This window comes from Miniopterus natalensis, chromosome X (assembly GCF_054644295.1).
Source record: "Miniopterus natalensis isolate mMinNat1 chromosome X, mMinNat1.hap1, whole genome shotgun sequence".
NCBI lineage: Eukaryota > Metazoa > Chordata > Mammalia > Chiroptera > Miniopteridae > Miniopterus > Miniopterus natalensis.
This window is the reverse complement of record NC_142103.1, coordinates 91,195,712-91,217,301: the sequence shown is the minus strand read 5'-3', so window position 1 is coordinate 91,217,301 and position 21,590 is coordinate 91,195,712. Positions and strand designations below refer to the sequence as shown.

The 21,590-nt window shown below is 39.0% G+C and overlaps 1 pseudogene; it reads right to left on the bottom strand.

Moving 5' to 3' along the window:
* LOC107539467 (importin subunit alpha-1 pseudogene) overlaps positions 1–20,283 on the bottom strand; it is a 46,095-nt pseudogene extending 25,812 nt beyond the window's left edge.
* Between the last annotated feature and the right edge of the window lie 1,307 nt (positions 20,284–21,590).

Sequence of the window (21,590 nt, the reverse complement as noted above, 5' to 3'; positions counted from 1 at the left end):
CAAATCAATTGAAAAGCACAAAGAGAAACCTTGTCATACAATGAGTCAAGAATAAAATGGAAATAAATTTAAAAACCTTCTCCTTGCATATCATTATCTTCCTCATAATTATAAAATCTTCACTTTTTAAGAATTTATAATAATAACACAGTCTCAGTATTATTGCTTTCCAACCCTTACTATAAGATCCTTTGGGAAATTTGTCATTAAGTTGTTTTAAATGAGGGAAACTGAGACTAGATGTGTATCTGAGGCTGCGAAACTTGTGATAATCAATTCTTTTATTTTGCTTTAGGACTGCATTGATTTTTACAAGAATTTAAATAAAAGTTTAAAATATTTTTCTTCTCTTAAAACCACTTTTTTTTTTTTTAATCCTCCCCTGAGGATATTTTTCCATTGCTTTTTAGAGAGAGTGGAAGGGGGAGAGAGAGAGAGAGACATGGATGTCAGAGAGACACATCAATTGGTTGCCTCCAGCATGTGCCCTGACTGGGGCCGGGGATCGAGCCTGCAACCAAGGTACATGACCTTGGCCAGAATCAAACCCGGGACCCTTCAGTCCTCCGGCCAACACACTAACCACTGAGCCAAATCAGCTAGGGCTTAAAACAGCTATTTATAAATGACAATGATGTCCTTTTAGTCTCTATTGAAATGTGTGATTTTTTGAATCGTTTCAATCACAGCATACCAACCATGTATGATTCCAATTATATTTTCAATTCCATCATTTTCATGAGTGCATAATACTTCATTCAATCAAAATATCATAACAATCATTTTTCTATTATAAAATATTCTACTTTTACTCTCATAAACAATGCTGTAATTAATATCCTCTTTTTCCCAGCTTCATTGAGAAATACCATAAAACCAAACCATATTAAGTGTACAGTTTGATAAATTTTGGCAATTGGATGTATTTGTGTAGCCACCCCCACAAACATGATATAGAACTTTGAAATGAACCCAAAAAGTTCCCTAATGACTCCTTGCATTTATTCCCCTCATTCTCTGCCCTAAGCAACCACTACTCTGCTTTATGTTACTATAATTTTGCCTTTTCTAGAATTTCCTAAAAATGGGATCATATACTATGCACTCCTTTATGTTTCACTCTCTAATTTAGCATCGTGATTTTGAGATTAATCCGTGTAATTGTGTATAACAATATTTGTTCCTTTTATTACTGAGTAGTATTCCATAGTATGGATATACTACAATTTGCTCATTCATTCACCAGTTATATGACACATTTTGGTTTTTGTTTTTTCAGTTTGGGGCTAATATAAATAATGTTACTTTGGAAATTTGTGTATATGTCTGTGATGGTTAATTTTATGTGTCAAGCTGATGGCCTATGGTGTGCCCAGATGTTTGGTGAAACATTATTCTGTTTGTGTCTGTGATGGGGTTTGTGGATGAGACACTTAAATGGTAGACTGAATAGGGCAGATGGCCCTAATGTGAGTGACCCTCGTCCAATCAGTTGAAGGTCTGATTAGAACAAAAAGCCTAACCCACTCTTGAAAAAGAGGGAACTCTGTTTGCCAGACTGGTTGAGCTTTAACATTGGCCTTTTCCAGCCTTCAGACTCAGACTGAAACATCAGCTCTTCTTGGGTCTCAAGCTTGAAAGCTTTCCAATTGGAACTTGGCTCTCCTGTGTCTCCAGCTTGCCAACTGCAGATCTTGGGAATTTTCAGCCTCCATAATCACATAAGCCAATTCCTTATAATAAATGTCTCCATCTACATAGCTATATCTATGTATATATACATATATAGTATATACACACACATCCTAATGATTCTGTTTCTCTGGAGAATCCTGGTTAATACAAAGTCTTTGTGTAGGCCTATTTTTAAAATTTATCCTGGATAAATACCTAGATATGGGATTGCGGGGTCATGAGTTAATTGCATGTTTAATGCTGATGTTTAACTGACAAAATGTTTTTTCTCAAAATGATTGTACCATTTTGCATCCTCACCAGCAATGTAAAATAAATAAAGTTGCTTCATATACTTGTCAAAATTCACCATTAGTTTTTTAGATTTTAGCAATTCTAGTGTGTGTATCATTGAATTTTTCATGTGAATCTCTCTGTTGGCTGGTGATATTAAGCATCTTTTAAAAAAATATATATGTTTTTATTGATTTTTAGAGAGACAGGAAGAGAGAGGGAGAGATAGAAACATCTCATTGATCAGCTGCCTCTTGCACGCCCCCTACTGGGGATTGAATGCACAACCGGGGCATGTGCCCTGACCAGGAATTGAAGCTGTGACCTCTTGGTTCATGGGTCGATGCTCAGTCCCTGAGCCACACCAGCCTGGCTTAAGCATCTTTTCATGTGATTATTGGCCATACATGTATCTTCTTTTGTTAACTATCTCTTCAATTCTTTTGCCCATTTAAAAAGTTTGGTTTGTTTTCTTAATATTGAGTTAAATTTATTCTTTATATGTTCTGGATACAAGGCTTTTATCAAAGATAAGACTTGAGCATATTTTCTCCCATTCTGTGGCAGGCAATTTCATTTTCCTAACCATGTCTATCAAAGAACAAGAACCTATTTTGTCTTTTATGGATCAATGCTTTTTGTCCTTTTTAAGCAACTTCCTGAAAGCTAATATGACAAATATTGTTTTCTTCATGAAGCTTTATATCTGTACCTAACATTTATGTCTAATTCACTTTAAGCTAAATTATGTATATGATGTGAGGTCAGTTATTATGTATTTTTTACCATGCAGATATCCACTTGTTCCAGTAACATTTATTTAAAAGAGTATCCTTTCCCCCATTCAATTGCCTTAACACCTATGCCCAAAACCAACTGACCACATATACTATGGGGGTCTACTTCTGAAATCTTGATTTTGTTTACTTAATCTTGATGTCTTTCATTATGCCCATGCCACACTGTATTAATTAATTTTAACATTATAGTAAGTCTTGAATCAGGTAATATAAGTTTCCAGATGTTATTTTTTTATTTTTATTTTTATCAAAGCTGTTTAGGTTATTGTAGATTCTTTTTATTTACATATGGTTGTTATAATCAACCTAGGAGTTGATTGGATTACATTGAATCTATAGATCAATTAATGAAGAATTGACATCTTAACAACATTGAGTTTTCTAATTCACGAACATATATACATGTACGTGTTTTTTAATTTAACCTTATAAATGAATGTCTTATAGTTTTTCTCAGTATTCAGACCTTGCATATCTTTTATGAAACGTATTTATAAATAGTTTATATTTTTACATTATTTAAAATGGAGTTTTAAATATTATTTCTTAAATATCACTTTCCATTTTATATAAATACAATCAAATTTTGTGTCCTGGCTTTGTAAACTGCAGTTTTGCTAAATGTACTCATTAATTGTAGTAACTTTTTGGAAGAGTTATTTTACAGTTTTCCACATACATAATCAGATCATCACCAAATATAGTTTTACTTATTTATTTCCCAATCAAATTGTGTGCCTTTTATTTATTCATCCATTCATTTAATATTATCCTTTTCTGCTGTCTGGGTCTTTCAGTATAATTTTGAACATAATGGTGGTAATTATTATAAAAGGTAATACTACTGAACAAATTAGAAATGGAAGAAAAAAAAAAGATCATTTACAAGCTAATTAATTTCACTTTTGCTCATAATAATATTGCCTAAAGAAAAAGAAGACTAAGAATATTATATAAATGTATATGTTTGATGGTAACACTAAAACAAAGATATTTTTAAGTCCTAAATATTGATAGTGACTACAAAACACTAAATATATTTAAATAAATAAAAATGGACATAATTCACTTAAATTTTCTAAGTTTCAGATTAAGGCACAGAGCAAAAAAAATCAATAAACTATCAGCATCTTTAGTAAAGACAGAATAAAGCATTAAAACACAAAATTAGAAATAATATGGATAAATAATCGGTCACTAATGGAATTCTGAAAACATTTACAAGCTACTTTAGGTCATCTTATGCAAAAAAACCCACAACTAAATGAAATGATAAGACTAGAAAAATAAAATCTACAAGCATTACTGGAAAAAAAGTAGAAACAAATCTCCGTAGAGAACTGGAGATTTGTAAATAAAATAATAACCCCCTACCTATAAATAACACCAAGTTCAGATAGTTTCACATGAAATCCTACCAAATCCATAAAGAACAGATCATTTTGATGGTAAGTCACCTATTCAAGACTACATAAAAAAGGAATTCTTTAAAATTATTTTCATAAAGTGTGAGTAATATTTTATCCATAATCAGGAAAAAGCACAAAAATAAAAAACTACGGAATAAATTCTCACTTATTGCTCACTACTGCAGCCCACTGATGCAATTCAGTGCAAGTTCACATGACTGATTTTTTAAAATGTTGAAAGGGCATTTAGACTGGATTCAAACCTACTTCTTCTTAAAACAAAATACCTTGATAAAACAGGATCCAACAGATATTTCGTTAAAATGTTTCCCAAGCAAATGTTTTATTTATGGTGCATTGCAGGTGCTCCAGTTAAAATCAGGAGGAGGGCAAAATGCTATAAATATTATATAAGATGCATCAGCTAGTGGGATTAACAAGAGAAAGATATTAGAGTTGTAACAATGTAAAATGAGGAGATAAATGTTATTTCAGACGGCAAATGATAAAAATGTGTTCCTCTAGTCCCAGGAGAACAAGTTCAAAAGCTACTACAAATAGTAAATTGTTGGGATATAAAATTAGCACTGGGAAAGCAATAGACATCTTCTACATAAAGTCCATTTGCAAAATCAAACATAAGAAAACTCCATTTTATATAATAGCAACAACAACAAAAAGATATAGCTAGAAATAAATCTAAAGTCAAACCTAGAGGTGTTTTGAAGGGCCCAAGTAGAGTTGAACAAGTAGAAAAATATATTAGGAAGTTTCAACTATAAAAAGGTGTCTACTCTTCCAAAGGTGTATTTATTTGCTATAAAATTTATAAATAAAGAATGAATGTGATCTCTAGTACTAACAGTTTTGTTGCTACTGTGTTTTGTTTTCTAAAATTAAGCAAATATGATTGAAAGTTTATATGGGAAAATAAGTGGGCAAAAATAAATAGCAATTTGGGCTAAGCAGTATAAATGGGCTGATGAATGGTGTTACTGCGTCTTCAGCTACCAAGAAAATGGATTCTGTGCTGCTCACTTAGAATACTGGGATGTAAAATAATTAGACACTCTTTGTGTTTGGAATATCTTCCTTCAGATTTTACACAATGAGCAATTTACTGTGCAGATTAGATAGTGGGTTCATGTAATGCCTAGCTGTTGTCTTGAAGTGATAACTTTTTAAAGTGCTGGTTCTTTGTCTTGCTTGAATGAGGATGCTTATTTATGAGTGTTTTCCGAAGACTAGACAGAGGAAGGAGGTTGCGTGTTTTAGACAAATCAATAAAAATACACATGCATAAAAAAATGAAGCACATCTGTAAAACACTACGACTTAGTTAAAAAAATAATAAAATAAATAAATAACTAGCAAAACATTGTAAAAAAATCTATTAAGGGACACTAGCCCTACACTAAATTAAAGTATACTTAATATACTTAGTAATTAACAGCATGTTATATTTGTATAGAAATAGAGAAAGCAATTAAATAAGATGGAAGTTCAGAAAGGGACTGGAATAAACATGGAAATTAGTGTATGATAAAGGTGACATCTAAAAATCAGTTAGCAAAAGCAAATTTCGAAAATAAAATATATTTTGTTTGGACAACTGGGAGTCATTTAAGGGGGAAAAAATACTATTTATATCTCTCTCACAGTATACACCAAGATTAACTCCAATTGGATTAAGGATTTAAATGGGAAAAAAAAAAAAAAATCCCACAAATGTCCCAGGTAAATATAAGCATATTTTTTATATTGAAGTTGGGTAGTACTTTCTAAAAAAGAGCCAAAATCCAGAGGCTTACATACAAAGAGGAATAAATTTTACTATATTATTTTTTAGATCATAAGCAGATTCAAAAGGCAAATGAAAAATTACGGAACATCTGTACAGTTTGTACCACAAAAGACTAACCTCCTTAAGATATAAAAAGCTTCTAGAAATCAAGATTAATAAGGTCAACAATCCAACTAAAAAATTAGCAAAGAACATGAACTGGCAGTTCTCAGAAAGACAAATACAAATGGCCTTTTAAAGTAGAAAATAATTTTCTGATTTTTCACTTATAATAAAAGAAATGGAAACACGCACTACAGAGATACCTTCCCTCACCTGCCAAAATTAAAGAAAAAGCATTGTTGGTGAGACTTTGGGAAAACAGCATTACCATGTGTTGCTGGTGAGTGTGATAAATGGTGTAATAGTTATTCAGGGAAATCTGACATTAGTTACTAAAATACAAGTACAATTATCCTTTGACTCATAATACTCACATCTGGATATTTGTCCTACAAAAATGCCTACATGCATTCTAAATGAGGTTACTCATCGAGGCAGTATAATAGTAAATAACTGGAAACAAACCATGTGCATAATGATAGGTAATTGATTAACTAGCCCAGGCTACATCTACACAATGGAATACTGTACATCTGTAAAAAAGAATTAGTATTGTCTTTATGTGCCAAGATAAAGTGATCTCCAATAAAATTTTAAAGTAAAAAAAAAGGTTAAATATTGTGCATGACATCTTTTTTTTAAAAACAAATTAAGCTAGTGAGTATATTTTCATATTTGCATATATTTGTATAAATACTGAGGAGATAAGAAAAAAATTAAGAAAAATATCAGTATACAGTGGAGTAGAATGAGGTGGAAACTTGGTATAAAAAGGTTTCTGAACATGTATTTTGTATTTTGATTTTTGAATCATGTACATATATTACCTATTCAAAAAAATGTCAAATGTGAAAAAACAATAAGAGTATATCCCTGTTTTCTAAATTTTCAGTATATTTTAAATGATAGTTAAAATTCATTTTTCTTTTTTAATTGAGTTTATTGGGGTGACACTGGTTCACAAAATGAAAAGGGAACCCACTGAATGGAACGGCATATTTGCCAATGATACATCTGATAAGGGGTTAATTTCCAAAATACAAAGAAAACTTATACAGCTCAACACAACGAACACAAACAACTCAATTAAAAAATGGGCAAAGGACCTGATTAGACACTTCTCTAAAGAGGACATACAGATGGCCAAGAGACATATGAAAAAATGCTCAACATCGCTAATCATCAGAGATGCAAATTAAAACCACAATGAGGTATCACCTCACACCTACCAGAATGGCTCCATCAACAAGTCAACTAACAACCCGTGCTGGCGAGGGTGTGGAGAAAGGGGACCCTAGTGCACTGCTGGAGGGAATGCAGACTGGGGCAGCCACTATGGAAAGCAGTATGGAGGGTCCTCAAAAAGTACAAATGGAACTACCTTTTGACCTAGTGATCCCACTGCTAGGAATATATCCTAAGAAACCCGAAACACCAATCACAAAGAATTTATGCACCCCTCTGTTCATAGCAGCGCAGTTTACAATAGCTAAGATCTGGAAACAGCCCAAGTGCCCATCAGCAGATGAGTGGGTAAATTGATTTTTCTACTTGATTTTTAATCATATGGTTACATGTGGAAAAAATTTACTGGATAAACTGGATATTAGAGGATTTATTTTTCTCCTAAATTCAAAAGTGTTCTATTAATGATTGTCTCCAGCTCTTTGTGCGGAACAGTGTTCTTTGTTTATTTCATTTAGCCATTGAAGACTGGAATAAACTACTGCGAAACGGAATTTGTAACAGTTCGGACTATAGAAAAGGTTTAATTTTCTGCTGGAAGTAAAAGGGCAAAAAATCCTTTGTACTCCAGCTGTAATTACAGTATAATTCGGTGAAATATCCAATATTAAATTCATCAGGCAACAGAAAAGCAGGTTATAAAAACCCATTTTGTCAATTCAATTTTTAAAGCACAAAAGCTGCAAGCATGTTTAGTTCTTCAATGCTACAAAATGGATTCTCCAAATAACAGAATGATATTCACATTTATTAACAACATGATAGATCATTGCCTGATTTTTAACTAAATACAGTTGATCTGCTTGCATAGTCTAGGTATATTTCTACTTTAAATTAATCCATCTTACATATACCTTAAAATATGATAAAACAAGTAATAATTTAACCAAAAGGAACTGAACTGTCATATAAATAAGTAAATGGAGTAAAAGATACTTAAACATTTTTAACACTAAGTATTAGGGAAAAGGAAATAAAATATTGTTATTATAGGATTCAAATCAAATATCACAGATTCCATGTTTTCAACTCTGCATTTTTAAATAAAAAAAAAAGAGACATGATACCTTGTAGCATATGCTTATTTCAGGACAGGAAGACTCCATCTACAAGGACACACTACATGGATCAAGTCAAAATCTTTACTGAACCTTTCAGCAGCCCTGTAAGATTCATCCCCAGTGTCAGTAAAATTTGTAATACGTAGGAAAACCCCTGCTGTGCTTGTAGAGGTCAACAACAAAAAGGACTGGCTAGAACCAGATCATTCCGAGATGGAGGAAAAATTGACCAGAGACACACCTCAAAGGTCATTACACCATCATTACAATGAAAACTGACACCACAAGTAGAAGGGGGGCCTAAGGGGACAAATGCCATGACACTTCTGAAACAGACCATCTTAGGAACCATGTCCCCTCTCAACCAGAAGGCAGAGTCAGAATTTGGCACCATAAAGCTTGGAGATGACTTCCCCTCCTTGGAAACACATAAAATTTCAAGACCTAACTCTCGAATTGGCCCGTGTCCGCTAACACACGTGCTTTTTGCTGCTTTCACAGTGGCACCTGCGCCCTGGCCTCTTTCTTTTTTCTCTACCCAAGTAAAACTTGCTTTATTCTCACTCCAATTTATCCTTGAAACCTTTCCTTGGTGAATCAAGGACCTGGAGGTTGCCCGTCACGCAAAAGCTCCTGGACTGTGCTGGGGCAGGGCCGTCCCCTGGTGTGGAAGTGGTCCAGTAACAGTTAGGGCATAAAGGAAGATATTGGGTGTTCTGCTAATTTAGTACTGTGATATGTGAAATCACATATTTTTCTTTAAAAAAAGCAAACCCTAAAGTTTGTTCACTGTCTTTACAATTCAACCTGTGGAACAGATCACCCCATGCTAGTCATATATTTAAAGTAAATAAATCATAATACTAGCAAATATTTGGGACATAAACCTTTGGATTTTGGGAGGGAGCCTAAATAGATTTCATTCCATTGGCTTTAGCCTGGCATTAGATCTGTAGCTCTCAATTTTGTCACCAGGCTTTAATGTCATCATTCAAGCCATTGATAAAATACTGAAATATTAAAAATTGAGTACAGAACCTTAAACCTGTGACCACAGAATTTACTTCTGGCTGGCACTAATAATAATGACAGCTAACCTTTACCTAGTGTTCACTATGTACCAGGAGATATTCCAAGCAATTCAAAAATATCAATTTATGTAATAGTAATTAAATAATATCAATCTGAATTAATTTTTTATCACACAATACTCTCTCTGAGATAGATATGATAATTAATTGCACTTTACATATAGGGTCACAGAAGCACAGAAATGTCAAATAGCTTGCCCACAATTATATAACTAGAAAGGGGCAGGGTTAGGATTCAAACCCAGGCCCTGAATACCATGTTTTTAAGCGCCATGTTTTGGTCATACTGATTGTGGCAGTTTTGAATCTGACAGCATACTTTGTTGCATAGTCTTAACTCCCCCATCTTGGCTGAGAAATATTTTAAAGATACTGTGGAGTGCCTTGCTGAGATTAATACTCCCGTATTAGTTTCTTATTGGTGGCAGAAAACAACACAAATTTGTAATCTTACAGTTCTTCGGGTCAAAAGCCTAAAATGGGCAGGCAGGGCTGCATTCCTTCTGGAGACCTTAGGTGAGGATATATTTCTCCTTCATTCCCAGCTTTAAGATGCAGCCTACATCCCTTGCCTCATGGACCTTCATCACTCTGACCTCTGCTTCCGTCATCATATGTCCTCTGACTCTGACCCTCCTGCCTCTCTCTCTTACGAGGATCCTTATAATTACATGGGGCCCATCTGGATAATCAAGGATCAGCTCTCCATCTCAAGCTCTTTAATTTAATCACATCTGCAGGGTCCCTTTTACCAGGTAAGTTAACATGTTCACAGGTTTGGGAGGATGGTCATTATCCTGCCTACCACAATGAGGAAGAACCGCCTCACTCAGGAAAATCATGTTCCATGATTGTGCGCTTAAATCATTTCTGCTGATTAAAAGTGCATTGTCTCCCTACAGCTTCAAGAATTTTTAACAAACATGGGACAATCTCATCTTCAAATGGTGTTTACTATTGCCCTCATACGTGAATCATCGGCCTGATGAAAATGTATCTGTTCATATTATAAAAGAAACAAGTGTTGTGGAGTCTTAATCCTGGACCTTTTAAAATTTTGGAGGGGTACTCTTCCTCTTGTTAGTTGTTTAACTAGTTTCTTTCTTCCAACTCTTTCCATTGTTTCCCCAGCTGCCCTCCCCATTTTGAATCTCTTTGGTTATAACTCTCTTTACAGCTCACTCGGTAATGAACACATGCTTTTTGAATGACTTCCCCTTGAGATATAAATGATGAAATTAAAATGAGATTAAGCAGAAAAGAGCAATTTGAAAATGCTGTCGCTGGGGAGTACAGAGTCCCTTCCTGGCTGCCTTTGTCAAGAGAAATGCTGCCACATGACACATCTTCAGTCTAGAGACGCACAGTTCTTTATACCTTTCATAGGAACAAGCATTTAATAAACATGAAGTTTTGATTCATCATCCTAGGCACTCTCATAGCCAAAATGCTGGCACAGCCTTGGTCAAGATGTACCTCCTCGAAGAGAAACAAGATGGCGGCGCGGGCAACAGCCGCACCTGCCGCCTCCCGCAACCGCATCAAAATCACAACTAAAACACAGAACCACCGTCACTCAGAGCCTCCTGACATCCAGCTCAGCAGAAGCCGCACAACCAGGGAGCTGAAGCAGCACCGAGACCGGGAGGAGGGGCGGGGACGCGGGAGGGACAGGGCTGGATCCCGGAGATGCGGCCGCGGACCCACACCCGGTGCCGCGGGTAAATCCGGGAGGGAATCTCGGCGGCGGGGGTTTCCCGGAGGAGCGAGGGGTCCCAGCCCCACAGCAGGCCCCAGCCCAGGGCACCAGGGCCGAGAAGAGACGTCCCCCCAGCTTCAGGCTGTGAAACCAGCGGGGACTGTCCCTGAGGGTCGCGGAGGCCGCGGGAGCCCCAGCAGCTCCTCTAAAGGGCCGCGCGCGGACTCACTCGGACGCTCCCTCTGAGCCCAGCGCCGGGCAGCGGCCTGAAGGGACCCGGGACACTCGGGGGGAACTAACCTGCCTGAGACCCGGGCGGGAGGCGGAGGGCGGCTTCCTCCCAGGCAGAAGGGCTGGCGGAGGCCATGGCTCCTGTGGCGAGTCCTCCCCGCACAGCCGGCAGGCAGGCGCCATATTTGAGTCGCCAGCACCTGACTCTCACCTTTGGCCCCGCCCCGTGACTCCCGGAGGCCCCGCCCCTCCCCACCTGCAGCTCACCCAGGCCATTTCCAGGGGCTTTTCTGTGCAAGTGGCCTCTCGAGCCTCATGCTTAGGACTTTCCTAAAATCTCTCAAACAAGCAGCAGCGGGACCATACGCCTTGATAAGCGGCCCCAGGCCTGGCACTAGCGGCAGCTGCATTGGCTCATAGCTTGGCCTCTCCTGGGCACCTCCAAGCCCAGCACAAGGAGCAGCCAACTGTGGTTTGCTGTGTAGCTCATGCTGGGTGGCCCTGGGCAAGGCACTGGCACAGGCTGACTTTGCACCTCCCGGGAGGCCCCAGAGACAGTGCACCTGGTGGTCAGACTCGACCACCCCGGATTACAACCCTACCACATCCACGAGTGACGAGGGGCGCACTTGGTGAACACCAAGGATCCACTGAAGTAAATCCTGCTCCATAGGGTGTCTCCAGCACAGCAGCCCTCTGCTTGTAGCTGCAGCTGGTCCTCACAGCCAATTGGTGTGGGGATCAATTCCTCCCAGTGACCCCAACAGCAACCAAGGCTCAACTACAACAGGACAGTGCACACAGCCCACACAGGGGAGCACCTAGAGGGCCCAGCTCAGGTGACTGGGGAGGCTGAGCCACTGCATCCTACAGGACACCTACTACACAAAGCCACTCTACAAATTCCAGGAGACATAGCAGCTCTACCTAATACATAGAAACAAACACCAGGAAGCAGCCAAAATGGGGAGGCAAAGAAACATGTCACAAAGGAAAGAACAGAAGAAATCTCTAGAAAAGGAACTACATGAAATAGATCCAAGTAAGCTAACAGATACAGAGTTCAGAATTTTGTTTATAAGAATGTTTAAGCATACTATTAGGGAACTGAGAAAATCGATAACATGATAAAGTACCAATTTGAAATGAAGGCTACACGAACTGAAATGAAGCACAATTTACAGGGAACCAACAGTAGAGTAGAGGATGCTGAGAATCAAATCAGCAATTTAGAATATGAGGAAACAAAAAACACCCAACCAGAAGAGCAAAAAGAAAAAAGAATCCAGAAATATGAAGATAGTATAAGGAGCCTCTGGGACAACTTCAAGAGGCCCAACATTCGTATTATTGGGGTGCCAGACGGAAAGAGAGCAAGAAATTGAAAACCTATTTGAAAAAATAATTACAGAAAACTTCTCCTACCTGGGGAAAGAAATGGATTTACAAGTCCAGGAAGCACAGAGGGTCCCAAACAAGAGGAACCCAAAGAGGCTCACAGCAAGAAACATCATCATTAAAATGCCAAAGGTTAAAGACTAAGAGAGACTCTTAAAAGCAGCAAGAGAAAAGCAGTTAGTTACCTACAAGGGAGCCCCCATACGACTGTCAGCTGATTTCTCAACAGAAACCTTGCAGGCCAGAAGGGAGTGGCAAGAAATATTCAAAGTGATGAACAGCATGGAACTACAACCAAGATTGCTCTACCCAGCAAAGCTATCATTTAGAACTGAAGGTCAGATAAAGAGCTTCTCAGACAAGGAAAAGCTAAAGGAGTTCATCACCACCCGACCAGCACTACAGGAAATGTTGAAGGGTCTTCTTTAAGAAGAAGCTAATGAGGAAAAGAATCTGATGAACTAAATAGATAAAGAGACATTGACACAGGCAACAGACGATCATATTTCAGAGGAAAGAGGGAAGGGGGGTGGAGGGTGGAAAAAGATTAACCAAAGAAGTAATATGCATATATGCATAGCCCATGGACACAGTCAATAACGGGGTGAAGGCCTGGGGAGGGGGTGGGAGCGAAGAGGAAGGGGTCAATTGGGGGGAAAATGGAACACCTGTAATACTCTCAACAATAAAGATAAATTAAAAAAAATAAAATAAAATAAAATAAATGACAATATCATTAATTTTTAACAAACTCACTAAACCTTTTCTGTTCCAAATGAGCGCCACCTTTCAAAGTCGTCGCTGTGGAAAGCTATGCATTTTATTCCAGTGGACATGATGCTTCTCATACTATATTCGTGGTCTCATTTTTTTTTTTTGAAATTGACTTTAGGGTTTATTTAGAAGTCATATAAGAAAACCAGCCATGCTGCACCAGAGTGAACTTGTATTTGACTAAAATTAGCCATAAAAGTCGTATTTTAGCCCTCTCACTTGTAGTTTATAAAACTAAATCCAAGAGACCAAATCCTACCATTCACTCCTTTTCTCATCAAGTGGGTTCATTAATTTTTAAAGCAATTTATAACCACCATTTTCCACCCACCCCCACCAACAACATTCTCCAGTAAAAGCTGGACTAGAAAATATGGCTAAAGTACTGAGCTGAAGTGAGGATTACCTAACTCACCCCAAATCTAAATGTTGGCACAATTTTAGTGGGTGGGTTGGTGAGGGGGGGGCAATGAGAAGGGAAGGGGAAAGACCGAACATATAAACAGAGAGTTAATGTGACCTGCAGAGCAATCAATCGATATATCAAAACAGTACATAGAAAAGGATGCCAGTCTATCCCACTAAGAGATTCAGTGGTAAAAGACAGCACCAGCAAGAAGGATGGCCAGCACTTGTACTAAACGAGGGCCCTGGGCACTGTCCAAATACAAATATTGCATGTTGACAAGAAGTCCAAAGTGCCCACTATGTCTGAGCAATGAGGCAAAACTGTGGGCAAGAAAGCAAGGGGGAGTGTCACTCGTGAGCAGTGACTCTGCTCAGTAGTGAAATGCGGCTGCCATATTTCAGAGTCTGAAGTATCACATTAGCAGTAAAAAAGCAATGGGGGAAAACAGAAATTTCCTTCTGTGTGTGAGAGGAGAAAGAAATATTGGCACTACTACCAGTAATAGATGCTTTAAAAAACAGACCTTTGTTTACTTTTTTTTTTTTACTTTAAAAAAAAAATTCTTTATTGATTTCAAAGGGAGGAAGGGAGAGGGAGAGAGAGAAACATCAATGATGAGTGAGTCGTCACTGATGGGCTGCCTCCTGCTTGGTGCCGACTGGGGATCCAGCCCACAACCCAGGCATGTGCCCTGACTGGGAATCCAACTGAGATCTCCTGGATCCTAGGTCGATGCTCAACCGCTGAGCTACTCCAGCTGGGCACAAACATGATTTTTAAAAATTGAAGCAATAAAAATAATTAGAATTGGGGGCTGTATTCAGCTTTTAAGACAGGTGGTAGTCATTCATTCTTTGGAGATACTGATACATTTTTTGGCATAAATAAGAAAGACAATTAGACTAATTATAATGAAATGACTGTGATTTTCTATCAGTGCAGATGCTTCACTTTCTAACTTTAAAATTATTCACATCCTCCTGGGACAGGGCAACAATTATACTTGCAGAGTAGATTGGAAACAAAATATGAAGACAGGATGGCACTAAATGAGGAAGAACTGGATAAAATAGTGACTCTGGACAGATGAAAAGATGAGTGGCAATAAAGGACATGAGAACTGCACTCCTTTGGTATTTAAACTGTTCTTTCTTGTCTGTTGGGGCTACTTTCTTGAAAACATGAAGACAAATTTTGTTAATTTCTGACTCATTTTAAGTTGCTCACTACACAATCTTTGCATAATGCTTCTTTGTTTTCAATTACATGGTGTCTATTTAATGAATTGTGAACCATGAAAATACATTTGCTGATAGTCATACTTGTACATGTGTCATCAACCCTACTTGGGGCTTGTGATGTGGGAGGATGGTGACAGAAGACCATCATTTATCTGCAATATTCTGACAGCCATTTAGTTGGTTCTTTCATTTGTTTCAACAGATCTGTACCTGGTGCCTACTCTGTACTCTCTACCAAAAGCTGGAGCTATAAAGATGAATCAAAAGCAGTATCTACTTCCAAGGAACTTATTCTTGAGTAGAGGAAACTAAACACATTAAAAAAAGGTGTCAATGGCATTATACACGTGTTTGCGAAACAGTCCTTCCAGACAGAAAGTGAGATATTGTTCGAATTTAGTTTGGAAACATCTAACCTTGCCTCTACCCAACTTATTATCCACCCTGAGAGTAATCATTATAAAATACAAGTCTAATCCTTGCTTCAATTATTGAAGTATCTATGTATCACCAACTAGACAAAATCCAACAGGTTCTCTATATGCCCTTATAAGAAAGCAGCAGTTGTGAAAGTGTGCTTGGGGAACCAAAGGGGAGGACGGGAGATCCCTCAGACCCCTTCCCTAGGTCTGAAAGGCCAGTATTATGTCCATGATAATCTTGAAACGCTATGGGTCCTTTTCACCCTCATTCTCTCCCAAATGTACAGGCGAGTATTCCAGACCCTGCATAACCTGTGATACTGCAACAGATTGCTTAAAGAAGCAGGCATGAGAATCCAGATGTCTTCCATTAAACCAGATAATAAAGAAATATGTAGCATTATGAAATTAAATTTGCTTTGTTTGGGAAAAATTACCATTTAGAAAATATAGTATTTATGTTAACATGGAATGGGTTTATCATTCTTTTTCAAAACAAATTAATAAATATTTAAATACGTCTCAGCTTTAATTTTAGGGTGGTAAATATCAGTAGATGCAAACCACCAATACAAGTACTTTGGGCTTCTCAATCATTTTTAAGAATGCCAAGGGGGTCCACGGACCAAAAAGTTTGAGAACTGCTACAATAAGGATTACAAGTTACAGGCTGGCCTTGTCTCAGACTGCTGTTTCCACTTACTCTGGGCTCCAATCACACTGAGACTTTGCATTTTCCAGGATATGTCATGCTGTCCCTCCCTCTCGTCAGACACAGACCATGGGTTATTCTCTGTCGGCTTCTCGCCCTGCCTGGCACCACCCACAAATCGGGCTGAGGCTTGATGGGGTGAAGCTGAGGAATGCGGGATGCATGCCCAAGGGCCCAGAAGACAAGGCTCCTCAGGTGGCTCTGTGCTGCTCTGCTGTTCCTCCTCCAATGATACTATGCTCAAACATTTTTCCTGGAAGCCCATCTAAACCTTACGTCTACCCAAATACAGTCTCTCCTGTCCCTCTACTTTCACAGGACCCTCTGCTGGTAACTCAAAGAACATACATTTTGCTGTTTCAATTATTTGTTCACTAAGAAAACTGTTCTAGAATAGAGATTTTTTTTTCTCTTTTGATTCCAAATGGCACCCTGAAATTTCTGCTTTCCTAGAAGTTCACTTCAGGATAGTTACTGGTTTACAAGTCTGTGGGGTGTTATTTCTATGAAGGCAGAAAATAAGGCAAGCCCACTACATGAGGGAGGTAGGATAGCATTTCAGAAAGGATTCTCCTGACTCCCCAAAGGCACTGAGGCAATCAGACACAGAGTCCTCTTTGAATGCCACGCTCAGTCAGGCTGCCACACTGCTGGCCTGTAGGAGTAACTGCAGCATGTGGAGAGAAAGACAAATTCTGCAGGATTTCACTTATAAGTGGATCCAAAACCCTAAACAGAACAAATGAACAAACAAAACAGAAGAGAAACAGACCCATGAGATGGAGAGGACAGGCTGATGGATACCAAGGGAGGAGGTTGGCGGATGGGAAAAATAAGAATCAGGGTAATCATTTCAAAACCACTGTGTTGCTCGGTTTCAAAGCATGCCAGTAGGCAAAGGCAGGTGGCTCCCACTCCACTCCTTTAAAAATAGAAGTAGTTACAGTGATGTCCTGAGATATTCCAGTGGCTCTGGAAGGTTTCTTCTAAAAAAATCTCTCTCTTAGACTAGGAAGTTCCTCTTAGATTAAGAAAATAGCTTCTGGGAAAATTAAGCTTATCAGTCAGCCATGTCTGAGAGTGAATTACTTTACTCTTTTAATCAAATTGCTCCTGCTTTAATAGCTTGGTGCAGATTATAGTGTTGTGGGTCATCCTGTCCGCCTAAGCTTCACATATACTTGCGGCCCATAAGGTAGTGAAGCAAAAAGGAACTCTCCTTCCTCTCTGGTTGAACACACTTGCTGATCACAGCAGAAGTTGACTCTGCTGGGACTTGCAATGCCCTGACCCTATCGGATTTGCCCCCTTTACCTTCCCCTGTGCCCTTAATTCCCTTTTTGGTAGTTACATTTGCCGTTCCCTATTATAACAATTTGGTCATGTAGAATCGAAGCTCCTTGCCCCCAAACTCTCCAGGGTCCTCAACCGGCCAACGAATTCAGGTTTTAGTTGAGTCTGGGTATTTGCCTGCTCCACTCCTGTCTTCGAGTATCTGAGACAGAGAGAAACAAATGCCCGTGCTGTCTCCTTTCACTTTCATGGTGCACAGGCACAGGCGGGCCCTCTCTGCTTCTAGGCGACAACTCTCCATGCCCCTCTTGGACTCCTTCCTCCACTCACGGGGTTGGCTAGTCCACACCTTCTCGAGCCTCAAAGGCCCTGCACGGCTTTCATCTCCCTCACTCACAGCTGATCTCCTTCCTTCTTCTTTCACTGGCGAATGGGAGCAATTAGAAGAAAGTCTGCGCGTTCGCCACCAGCAAAGCTGACAACCTCCTCGCCTCTGTGCTGAATATCCTGTCTGCCTCCTGTGACAATTCCGCTGCCTGTGCACTGAATCCTACGCCTTAGGCCTATTCAAGACATTCTTCCTAAAGCTTCTATCTCCCCTGCATGATCAGTTTTCACCCTCACCCTAAATCACTGTCACTAGCAGATAACGCCCAGTGGAAATCCAGATTTAAAAAGGGTTATCTTGACCCCGTTTCCCCTTCTGATGGCAACTGCATTGCATCTGTAGCTCACCGTGCATAATGTGGACATTTTAATAACATTAAGTGTTCCAACCCCTGGACACTGCATGTCTTCCCATTTATTTCTGTCCTCCTTAATTTATATCATTAATGTTGGGGACTTTCCACTCTACAAGTCTTTTACTTCGTTCGCTAAGTTTATTCTAAAGTATTTTATTGTTTTGGGTGCTACTGTATATGGGATTGTTTCCTTAATTTCCTTTTGAATAGTTCATTGTCAGTTGCCCTGAATCCAAAACCAGACAAAGACACTACAAGAAATCTGCAGTCCACTATTCCCGGTGAATATACAGTGTTACCTCAGTTTTCGAATGTCTCCGTGGACAAACATCTCGGGTTACCAACGCCGCAAACCCGGAAGGAAATGCTTCGGTTTTCGAACATGCCTTGGAAGTTGAACATGCCACACGGCTTCCGCTGAGGGCAAGATCCCGAGGCCCAGCTGTCTGCTGCTGGTGCTTCGGTCTCCGAATGTTTCAGAACTTGAAGGGTCTTCCGGAACGGATTACATTCGAAAACAGAAAACAGGGGTACCACTGTAGATGCAAAAATCCCCAATTAAAGAACTTGCAAACCAAATTCAGTAGCACATTAAAAGGACAATGTACCATGACCATATGGGCTCTATCCCAGGGAAGCAAGGATGGTTCAATATAAGCAAATCAATCAAACAGGTACACCATTTTAACCGAATGAAGACTAAAAATCACATGATCATCACAATAAATGCAAAAAAATTGACAAAATTCAATACCCTTTCATGATAAAAATTCTAAAAAACTGAATGTAGAAGGAATTTGCATCAACATAATGAAGGTCACATAGGACAAGTCCACAGCTAACATACTAAACAGTGAAAAACTGAAAGCTTTACAGTTGTTTTTTTAAGATCCTTAAAAAGGCAAGGATTGTTTCCCTTGTTGCTCCTACTGAATGCAGTACTGGAACTCCTAGACAGAGAAATGAGGCAAGAAAAATAAATAAAAGGCATCCAAATTGGAAAGGGAAAAGTAAAAGTAACTGTTTGCAGATGACATTACCTTACATATGGAAAACTATAAAGACTGCAAGCTTACGAACACACAGACACACTTGTTAGAACTAATAAATTCAGCAAGTTATGGGATACAAACGTCTACCTTCTTCACGCGACTCAGTGGGAAGTCCCAGCAGGTGAGCAGAGGGAGAACACACTGGGGAATGAGTCTCTCTGGCTCCCTCCTTATCAGTTCTCTGAGGGATGGCGCAGGATAGCTCCTGTCAGGTCAGACTCTCCGCACTGCCCTTTCTGTCTCAGCTCTTTGATAACTGCTCCTTCTTCCCCACCTTTAGGCCCAGAAGCATAATCTCTTCCTGTTCCTTACAGCCCCGAGGGCCTGACCTTTCCCTCCTGATTTCCCTACAGCCTTCTCTCATCTTGTCCAGGTCCCACTTACAAACTGTTTCAAACTGCCCAGGTGATAGGTGCTTCCTGCCAGTGAGCTGACTAATTCACCTCACACTCACGTTCAGCGTATGAGGAAATGTTATTATTTCCACTTTCAAAATATATTCCAAACCTAATGAGTTTCCACCATCTGTACCATGCTCACCCTTGCTTAAGCCACGGTAATTTCTCACCTGGATTAGAGCAATAGTTCAGTACTTCTGCTCTCTCTTCCTACCCCATTCTATTCTCTACACAGCAGCCAGGGTCACCTTTCTAAAAAGGAAGCCTGATAATGCCAGTCCCTTGCTCACAAGCTCCTAAAGGCTTTCCACTACACGCAGAATGGAATAAAAATTAAAATTCCTCATAATGGACAGACAAAAAGGCGGTGTTTAGCCGGCCTTTGCTTCTCCTAAGCCCACTGTCCGACTCTCCGTAATGCTTACCTGCATTGTTTCGGTCACAGGGGCTTCCCCAAAGTGCCATGAACACTCATATTATGCCACTGTTTTAGAGCATTAGCACTCAATGTCACTGTATAGGGAGCACTCTTATCCCAGATATTTGTATGCTCCATTTCTCCTTTCTTTCAGCTCTCTGCTTAAATGTCATCCCATAAATGAGACTTTCTTTGAATGCACTATCGAAAATAACAACCTCCATTCTCTATCTACTTACACAGCTTTGTTTCTCTCCATACGATTGGTCACTGCCCCATATGATCTATGTATTGACTCGTCTATTGCCTTTTCCCACTATGAGTGACAGGATTACCGCTCTGATTCACCAGTGTACTGTCAGAACCTAGAACAGCACATGGTGTGTCTTTAGAAGCTCTAACTAAATTTATGGTGAAAGAATGAATGAACAAATGGGAATGGAAACAGACCAAATGGATCAACTAAATGAAATGCAAACTTTAATGAACAGCCAATTCATAGTTTGCTGAGTGAGCACCTAGAAAAAGACTCAAACTAATACAATAGCATCACATTAAAATAACCTGATCCAACCTCTAACAGTGGCACTGTTCCTTGAAAGGGGACTAGGAATGTTTATAGAGCCAATTAACAAGGATTCCTCCCCTGCATCAGGTCAGGATGGGCATAATAGGGTTTATTGTTCTAGTTGTCTTGTAACTTTTTTGATTTTCTTTTGTTTTGTTTTTCTGGCCCATGGCAGAGCAAGATTCCTTGTTAATGAACATTATCTGACACACAACACACACACATACAAAAAAAACTACCATGCAATCTGTCATACACAGAAAGGGGTATACAAAAGTATATTGTCAAAGAATAAATAGCAGAAAGAATAACAACATACCTATGTCGAGAGTAAGCTATAAATATTACCAAGAGTTTTCTAAGTTTCCTCTCTTCTAGATTTTAACATCCTCCTAACAATTATCCTGAACTTTTAGTCAACTATATCCTTGCTGTTTCAAATAGCTTTATTGCATAGGAAAACTCTAAAGGGCTGCATAAAAATGAAATCATCCACTACTCCTTTCTCATTTGTGGTTTTACTCATCCTCGCGTTATGATTCACTCTTATTGCTGTATTTAATTTTAATTCACTAAGCCTGATTTGTGTGCATTATCCCATTATAGAAATGTATGCTAATTTATTTATCCACCTGACTCTGGATAAGCTTTCAGGTGGTTTTCAGGCCGCTGCGCCATTCTTTGGAAATCACTGTGGATGCCCTTTCACGGGCCTTTCCATTCCGATTAGACTTGGAACCCTTCCCTCTTTA